The following is a 9,955-nucleotide window of genomic DNA, read 5'->3' as shown; positions in this document are numbered from 1 at the left end:
ACATAGAACATAGAACATAGAACATAGAACATAGAACATAGAACATAGAACATAGAACATAACAGCGCAGTACAGGCCCTTCGTCCCTCAATGTTGCGCCGACCTGTGAAACCAATCTGAAGCCCATCTAACCTAAACTATTCCATTATCATCCATATGTTTATCCAATGACCATTTAAATGCCCTTAAAGTTGGCGAGTCTACTACTTTTGCAGGCAGGGCATTCCACGCCCTTACTACTCTGAGTAAAGAACCTACCTCTGACATCAGTCCTATATCTATCACCCCTCAATTTAAAGCTATGTCCCCTCATGCTAGCCATCACCATCTGAGGAAAAAGGCTCCCACTGTCCACCCTATCTAATCCTCTGATCATCTTGTACAACTCAGAAGATTGTAGTGTAAGAGGTAAAGTTGGACAAGGCAATGGAGGAATGTGAAAACAAATGAGAAGTAAGGACGACCTTGACCAGATTGACAGTCAATGTAGATTAATAAGTAGAGTTGATTTGTGAACATAACTTGGTGCAAGTTTGGACAAAGGCACCAGTGCTTTGGATGGTCTCAAGATGAAACATGGGCATGTGCAAGAATAGTCCAATCTAGAAGTAATAAAGGCATTCGGTAGGGATACAGTCAAGCAACGTCAGAAATGGAAACAAGCAATCTCACTACTGGCACAGATTAGAAGTTCATCTTAGAGAGGAAAAATGACAACATTCCTGTTCAGCCTCAAAGGGTAAAGGATTCATATCAGCACTTCCCAAATATTTTCGCAACGTGACCTCATTTCGAAGCTTGAAAATTATAATGACTGCTCAATGATGATGATTTGGATGAAATCACTGTGAAATAGGACTGATTTTTAGCCACAAAGGTTAATGATATCATTGCAGGCAACTGTTTGCTCCTACTGGGTGGATATAAATACTCAAAGGGTTAAGATTATGTGGTAAGCCCATAGATTTAGCACATGCTCGTAGAGTATCAGGGATTTAGAGTTGATATTATTGAGGTTTTAAGTTGATTAAAGGAATTGTAAGAGCAGTGCAAATAAACTATCTTCTTTGGTATAGGAGTCCACAATAAAAGGAAATGACCATTAAAAAATTTTTTAAATGCTAAGCTGTTCAGGAATGATGACAGGAAACACTTTTCTTAAATAATCAAAAGTCTGTAATTCACTTCCTCAAACAATAAACTGTTACCAGAAGGTCAACTGAATTTCAAAATTGAGATCAATACCAGGACTAGGGTTTATAACGAACATAGAACCAAGGATACAGATTGGCTGCAGTTCTACTGTAATGCTGGAACAGGCTTCAGGGGTTGAATGGCCTACTCCTGTTCTCATGTTCATAATTAACTCAAAAGAACTTGCTAACCATTAAAAAAATACAGTTGTTTTAATCAATTTCTCTTTCTCCCAGTTTGTAATTAAATACTAAAAACTGCACTGTTACATACTATAGAACAGAGACAGGCCCTTTAAAGCTTCTGTTCTAGACATCTATCATGTGACTGCTCAGTCTTCTTTTCTAAAGAAACAAGCCCCAGTCTCTTTGCTCTCTCAGCACTCCATTGTAGTATCAGCTGAGAAAAAAAAATTGTACTCAAGTCTCCAGAGTGGGAGTTGAAATTGCAAACTGCTGACTCAGACAACAGTGCTGCCTTGTAAGCCATAGCTGACACTTTTTGCGTGGAATCATAGAAACAAACAATAGGAGTGGGAGAATGCCATTTGGCCCTTTCAGCCTGCTACACCATTCAGTATGATCATGACTGATCATCCAACTCAATGGTCTGTTCCCACTTTCCCCCAGATCCTTTGATCCCTTTAGCCCCAAGTACTACAACCAAATTTAGGAGTTGGGACATCATACTGAAGTTGTACACGACATGGATGAGGCCACTTTTGGAGTACTGTGCACAGTACTGGTCGCTCTGCTATAGAAAGGATATTATTAAATTGGAGAGGGTTTAGAAGAGATTACAAGGATGTTGTCAAGACTGGAAGGTTTGCGTTATAAGGAAAGGCTGGATAGGCTGGGTCTTTTTTCACTGGAGGTTGAAGGGTGATCTTACAGAAGCTTTTGAAATCATGAGGGGCATAGATAAGGTGAACAGCAAAGGTCTTTTCACTTGGGTAGGGGAGTTCAAAACTAGAGGGCATATTTTCAAGATGAGATGAGAAAGATTTAGAAAGGGACCTCAGGGGAAACTTTTTCACATAGAGGGTGGTTCATATTTGGAATGAATTACCAGAAGTTTATTTTGTGGGATGTGGGCATCGGTGGCTGGTCAGCATCTCTTGCACATCCCTAACTGCCCTTAAGAAGGTTTGGTGAGCTGCCTTCTTGAACCGCTGCAGTCCTCCTGCTGTGGGTTGACCACAATGCTATTAGGGAGGGAATTCCAGGATTTTGACCCAGCGACAGTGAAGGAACGGCGACATATTTCCAAGTCACGATGGTGAGTAACTTGGAGGTGGTGTTCCCTTAACCTTCTAGATGGAAGTGGTCGCGGGTTTGGAAGGTGCTGTCTGAGGATCTTTGGTGAATTTCTGCAGTGCATCTTGTAGATAGTACACACTGCTGCTACTGAGCATCAGTGGTGGACGTAGGGGCCAATCAAGCAGGCTGCTTTGTCCTGGACAGTGTTAAGCTTGAGTGTGGTTGGGACTGCACTCATCCAGGCAAGTGGGGAGTATTCCATCACACTCCTGACTTGAGCCTTATAGATGGCGGTGAAGCTTTGAGGAGTCAGGAGGTGAGTTACTCACCGCAGTATTCCTAGTTACAGATGTAGGTACAGTCACAACATTTCAAAGACATTTGGACAGGTACATGAACAGGAAAGGGTTAGAGGGATATGGGCCAAATGCAGGCAAGTAAGAGTAGTCTAGTTTGGGAAACTTGGTCGGCATGAATGAGTTGCACCAAAGGGTCTGTTTCCATGCTGTATAACTGTATAACTCCTTCTCGAAATCATACAATGTTTTGGCCTCAACTGCCTTCTGTGGTTGTAAATTCCACAAGCTCACCACTCTGAGTGAAGAAATTTCTCCACATTTTACTCCAAATGGTTTACCCCATACTGTTAGAATCCATGGATCTGGACTCTGCCGTCATGGAGAATATCCTTTCCAAATCTTCTCTGTCTAGTCCTGTTAGAATTTTATACATTTCTATGAGATTACCCCAATTCTTCTGAACTCCAGTAAATGTAATCATAACCAATTCAATCTCTCCCCACTAATCAGCCCTGCAATTCCAGAAATCTGTCTGGTAAACTTTTGCTACAATCCATCTGTAGCATGAATGTCCTTCTTCAGAAAAGGAGACCAAAACTGCACATAATATTCCAGGTATAGTCACACCAAAGTGCTGCATAACTACAGCAAGACATCCCTATTCCCATAGTCAAATCCTCTCTCTATGAAGGCCAACCTATTATTTGCTTTCTTGACCGCGTGCTGCACCTGCATGCTTATCTTCAGTTGCTGATGCACAAGGTCATCCAGGTCTACAGAATTATATATACAGTATATACTATTCTAAGTTTAGAATTACTAGCTACTTACAAACTAGAGGGTACAAAGCATTGAGACAATATAAATCCAAATGGCAAACTTTGAGCAGTCCTTCTATGGATTATTCCATAGGCTAATTCCTCCCAACACTCTTCTGGAATAGATTAGCACCAGCAAAACAATAATCATACCAAGTGGATGATCTCCTTGGGAGTTAACATTACATCATAGGGACCTTTCTCCAACAAAGTATTCAACAGCACTCTTTATCCTAGCAGACTAGCTTATTTTCCAAACAGGACATAATGTTTACCAATACCTCTTTTGCAGTAATGTTTGCAACTTCAAACATGAAGCAAGTTATAGTTCTATATCTAGAAAAATTGTCATGTACTCCATAGAATGTATTGTGCAGAAACAAGCCATTTGGACCAACTAGCCTGCTAGTATTCATGTTCCCCTTGGGCATCCTCCCACAGTTTCTTATCTGTCAGTATAAGTCTCTGTTCCCTTCTCTTTATGCTTATACAAGTTCCCCTTAAATGCACCAATAGGGTTTGCTTCAACCACTTTCTTCAGTAACAACTTTGTATCTCTCTCTGAATAAAGAGGTTTTCTATGAATTTCCTACTTCTTTGAGAGTATCTCATAACGGTGACTTCTGGTTTTGCTCTAACCCACAAGTAGATTCATCATGTCCAGGATATTAAAACATTTCATAATTATAAATTAGGTCGCCCTTCTCTTTTTCAAGAGAAAGACACCTGACCAGTTCTCCCATTCTTGATATGTATATTTCAATTCTGGCATTATCCTTGTAAATCTTTGCTATAGCCACTGCACTGCCTTAACATTCTTTTTAAAATATGATGACCAAAATTGAAAACAGTACAGTACTCTGTTCGTGACCTAACCAAGGTTTGATGCAGGCTCTGCAAAGTTTTTCTACTTTTCTTTCCTATCCCTTTAGGAGCAAACCCTAGCACTTGGTTTGATTTTGTTAGTCTTACTGACCTGCATTGCAATTTTGTAATTTGTGCATTTGTGCACCCGCTACCTAATACAGATTATATTCTGGGTGATACAGTGACCTCACTTTGCTTATAATGTAGTTTAATTGTTAACAAGAGTCATAGTTTACTGGGGACATTTTGTGAGAACATTCTGACATTGATTCAGGCTAGTGCTTCCCATCAGACAGCATACTTGAGCACAGCCCTTCAAAAGGTTCAAACAGTCCCTTAGTCTTGCTTGAGGGCGAGTCTTGGAAAAAATATAGCATGGGCTTACCAGAATGTTAAGCTACAAAAAGAGATTAAATAAACTAGGTTGCATTTAGGAGGAACTTGGAAGATTAAGGGGAGATTTGAACAAAGTATTCAAAATAGGCAAAAGTATTAAGAGATATGCGGCAAAGGTAGTTATAATGAATTAGGTTGCTTATTCACCACAATCTCATTGAACAGTGGAGGGATTTATGGTCTGATCCCATTCCCAAATACAACTATACCCTGCATACAACAAATCCATCAACTCATCGTTTGTCACCTTCAGTACACTCCTACTGATTTTAGAGCCCCGAAAGCATTTACCCAGGCAAAGTGAGGACTCACTGGATCCTCCACCTGAACAGCACAGGGTCTCCTGAAAGACACAGGACAGCCGTGCATCATCCATCTGGGCTCGTTTATCTTGCCTTGCCAGTTCTGAAATACAAACACCTAATCAAGACTTTTCTGTTGTTTCCATTTGCAAAAATTAGATTCACATCAATTCTAGGGTAGGCGATAGCCTAGTGGTATTATCACTAGTCTGTTAATCCAGAAACTCAGATAATGTTCCGGGACACGGGTTCGAATCCTGCCATAGCAGATGGTGGAATCTGAATTCAATAAAAATCTGGAATTAATAGTCTAATGATGACAATGAATCCATTGCCTATTGCTGGAGAAATCCGTCTGGTTCACTAATGTCCTTTAGGGAAGGAAACTGCCACCCTTACCTGGTCTGACCTACATGTGACTCCAGACCCACAGCAAAGTGGTTGACTCTTAACTGCCTTCTGGACAATTTGGGATGGGCAATAAATGCTGCCTAGCCAGCGACACCCTCTTCCCATGAATGAATTAAAAACAATTTTCCTCCAGGAGACAAAGTTTAGAATCTCATCACAACAAAGAGAAAGTTTGAGGAAATGAGACGTCACTTGACCAATACTGCAATATTTATTCATGCAGTCAGCTCAAAGACAGCCCAAAGTCTAAACACATCAGGCCTCTGTGGTTTCTAAACCAGTATTTGACTGTTACTCAATTCTTCCCAAAAATACCCCACAATTCAACCTACCATCATTCCCAACTGACCATAATGCAAGGAACTAGGACAAATGTAAGCAGTAACCAGTGCTGACCAAGTTGGACAAAACCTACTGGGTCTATAGTGCCAATGCCAGCCTACTTGACATCCCACTATTCAACGTGCCAGTTTATTGAGCCATGAAAACTTCTAGTCCATGTCAGGCTTCATTTGAGGACAACTCAGATTATAATCCAATTTATTCAGCAATCCTGACCTCAGTGTAAAAATGACCATTCATAAAACAAGAGGCAAAATTTATCTCCAGTAAAAGTTGGCCTTCAAATAACTACAATGTAACTGAAGTTCAATTCCTAGCTCCAGGTTGATGCAAGGTTCATTACTTAAATCCTGCGCTGTATTTCAGCATGGGCAGGTCACTCTATCTTTACTCTTGAAATGCAAATACAAACTACCCTTTGCAAATTCTTTTTAAAAAAGACCAACCGGCAATGAAGGAAAGAGAGCTCAAGAAGGGGAGGTAATGGAGTACCGGTAACGTCACTGGGCTAGGATTTCACAACCCCGGGCCCTAAAGTCCTGGACACATAGGTTTAAATCCCACAATGGAAGATAGCAAAATGAGAGTTCAGCCAAACTCTGGGAATTAAAAAAGCTAGCCTAACGGCAATCATGTAACCAATGGCGACAGCCATAAAAGCCTATCTGGTTCAATAATGCTCTTTAGGGAATAAATTCTCCTGTACTAACCAAAAGAAAAATCCAAAAGAACTGCGGATGCTGTAAATCAGGAACAAAAACAGAAGTTGCTGGAAAAGCTCAGCAGCAGTTATGAAGAAAAAACTGAAATGTTAACTCTGACTTTTTCTTCACAGATGCTGCCAGACCTGCTGAGCTTTTCCAGCAACTTCTGTTTTTGTTCCTGATCTAACCAACGTGTGACTCCAGACCGACAGCAATATGATTGACTCTTAACTACTCTCTAAATTGGTCCAGCAAGCCAGTCAGTTCCTAGGCAATAAATGCTGACCTAGCCAAAGATGCCCCCATCCCAGGAACTTTTTGTTAAAGTGAACTTACACAGCATCTTTCACTGAATAAAACATCTCAACATGCATCCAATAGACATTCTAAAACAAACCATGACACCTAAGCCATGCAGGGAGCTATTAAGGCAAATAGCCAAAGGCTTGGTCAAACACATAGGTTTAAAAAGAAAATAAGGTAGAGAGCCAAACAGGTTTGGAATGGGAATTCCAGAACTTAAAACCTAGGCAGACTGAAGCCCAGTCATCAATGTTCAAGTGATTTAAATTAGAACGAAGTACAGTTAGGTTTTAGGACAGGAAGATTAGATAGGATTAGATAGGAAGACAGACCAAGCCATGGATAGATTTGAAAGCAAGAGTTAGAATCCTTGATTCAGCAGACAGCATTCTGTTCGATTGGCACCAGATCCAACATCTTCAATACTCAATCCTTTCACCACTGACACACAATGGCAGCAGTATGTACTGCTGTAATTCAACAACATTGAGTTAAAAAAATTTCATCTTGGACCTAAGTGGCATCCCCTTTATTTTTAAATTGTGCCATCTGACTCTGGATTCTCCAACCAGGGAAACACCTTAGCTGCACTGACACTGTCTATCCCTTTAGCTACGTTACAAATTTCAAATCTCCCTTTTTGAAATTAGAGAATACAGGCTGTTTCTCAATTTCCCTTCATAGGACAGTTCCACAATCCCGAGAATAAATCTGGTGAACCTTTCTACATCCACACTTTCCAAATACTTACCTTTTAAATTCTGCACAGCTGGTTTCCCTACCAAACTGGATAACCTCACATTTTTCCACATTATCGTTCATTTGCCATGTTCTTGACCATTCACTGTGAAAGTCCTCTTGAAGCTGTTTTACATCTTCCTCATAACACATATTCCCACTTAACTTTGTTTCGTCTGCAAATTTGGAAATATCACATTTGGTCCACACCTCCAAATCAATGATAAATATTGTGAACAGTTGGGGCCACAAGTGCATCTGTCTCCTGTACTTAAATCTTCTTACCAAGTAATTGAAAAACATTCCTGCTCATCCAATATTGGATGTTAGATAAGCAATGACAATTTAGAGACAATGGAGAGAGGTTTACATGGCTGAGTATCGCTGTGTACACTTATAAATTGGCTTGGTTTTGGAAGACCTAACAGTGGGGAAGCATAGAAATGAGGTGGTGGTTTTGGAAAGGGCAGACCAGAGAGAGTGAAGGGATGTTGCTCACTCTTCCAATCAAGATCAAAAATTATCCAAATACTGATGGCATACCAGCTCAAAATGTTAGCTCTGTTTCTCTCTCAACAAATGCTGTCAGACCTGCTGAGTTTCTCTGACATTTTCTGTTTGTTTCAGAAATCAGCCAGGTTAGGAATCAATGGTACAAAAACTGAATTTACTGGTGAAACTCAGCAGGTCTGACAGTGGTAGTAGGAACTGCAGATGCTGGAGAATCCAAGACAACAGTATCTATGTGAGAAAGCAGAGTTAACATTTCAAGTGAATCGGACTCTTCAGAGGAACTAACTGGTAGCAGCTTGCGATAATATTAAAGTGCTTTAGCACAGCAGATTCCAAAATACTGCCTGTTGCACACATCATAACATCACACACAACAAAACAATTTTTGTCTAAAGCATATTTCATATATCATTAAAAATCAAGGTGATTGGAAAAGATTAGCTGAATAGAAAAAGTAACAAATACTGAAGTGCTGAGGACATTAGCAAAACATAATTCAAAAATGGTTCAGAGACTGGTCGAGGCTCATCTTAAGTGAAACTAGTTAGGGTTGAGCTCACTCTGCCATAGTTTTAGCCGCTCATTTCACTTTTAGAAATTAACTATACACAACAGAACACTAATACCATCTCAGATCCCAAACATGATAAATTTCAAGGCACTCTCTCTCAACATTGACTGCAAGATCCTAACCCCAAACTCCAACTTGACAATACCCAACTGCAGTGGTAATAATCAGTAGTGACATTTCAGATAAGTTTACTATACATTCAGTGAAACTGTCAAACAGGTTCTTTTTCTACCAACAATGCGTTCCTCCCCAAGTCAGTCATTCATTCATTCTTTACTGCTGTGGAAAGACGAGATATTTTTCAGCTACATTTGTAGCAGGAAAAACAGATCACAAGAATCCCAAATCAGCCCCTTGCATCACACACAACTGCAAAACACTGTATCGAGTAACCGACTTTTTATTTATGAAGTAAATAGACGAGTGAAACAGCCGGCAGCAGGGTGCAAGTGAAGTAAATTGCAAGGATTCTGTTTGGTTATTTGTTAAAAAAAGACCGTGCATTTAAACTCTTCACCCACCCCGACTACTTTAAGAACAATCTGGTTTAGTATCCAGGGTGGAAGATAGGAGGAGGAAAGGTTGCATCAAATGTAAAGAAAAGGATCCAGATTGCAGCTGATAGCCATAGTGAGTGCTATAAGGCGAAGGACTCTACAGGAAGGGGTTTTAATCTGGAAATTAATAACACGGTGCTAGGGAGGGGAACAAATGCGCCCCGGACCACAGAGTAGTATCGCTAGCGCTCCGGGGAACTGCATAGGATCGGGATGCCTCTCTCCTGGGGAGTGGGGGAGGGAGTACGGGTAAGAGCGCCCCGGGGTAAGTCATCCTATGTCAACAAGGTCTTCTGCTCCCTCCCGGCCACGGTTTTCCTTCCAAATCAAGGCCGGTGATGCCAGTGAGGCCTAGTCCACGATCTTCGCTCCTTCCGTTCACATCACCTCTAGACTTTAATATTTGAAAAAAATACCGTCCTCCATGAGGGATAAATCCTGCACCTTTACCTCATCTTACAGCAGCCCCGATCCAGGAATCGCAGCTCTGATCCTTGGCGACATAGCAAGCCGCCACCAGCCGCGGGCCTACAGCTGCTGGACGGGAGAGGAGGGGCCCACAGGGCTCGGCGACACTGCGCAGGCGTCAGTGTGCGGGCTCCGGCTCGGCGATGGTGCGCAGGCGCCAGTGTGCGGTCTCCGGCTCGGCGATGGTGCGCAGGCGCCAGTGTGCGAGCTCCG

The 9,955-nt window shown here is 41.3% G+C and overlaps 1 protein-coding gene across 1 annotated transcript in view; it reads right to left on the bottom strand.

The window, feature by feature from the left end:
• The window catches only part of ralbp1 (ralA binding protein 1), a 37,768-nt gene extending 27,892 nt beyond the window's left edge, over positions 1 to 9,876 (bottom strand). The window contains exon 1 of the mRNA XM_020514848.2: positions 9,725 to 9,876. The gene's annotated coding sequence lies outside the window, so the exon portion shown is untranslated. The remainder of the gene's footprint in view (positions 1 to 9,724) is intronic.
• Positions 9,877 to 9,955: the final 79 nt, after the last annotated feature.

This window comes from Rhincodon typus, chromosome 4 (genome assembly GCF_021869965.1).
Source record: "Rhincodon typus isolate 14 chromosome 4, sRhiTyp1.1, whole genome shotgun sequence".
Lineage (NCBI taxonomy): Eukaryota > Metazoa > Chordata > Chondrichthyes > Orectolobiformes > Rhincodontidae > Rhincodon > Rhincodon typus.
This window is presented reverse-complemented; position numbering and strand designations above follow the sequence as displayed.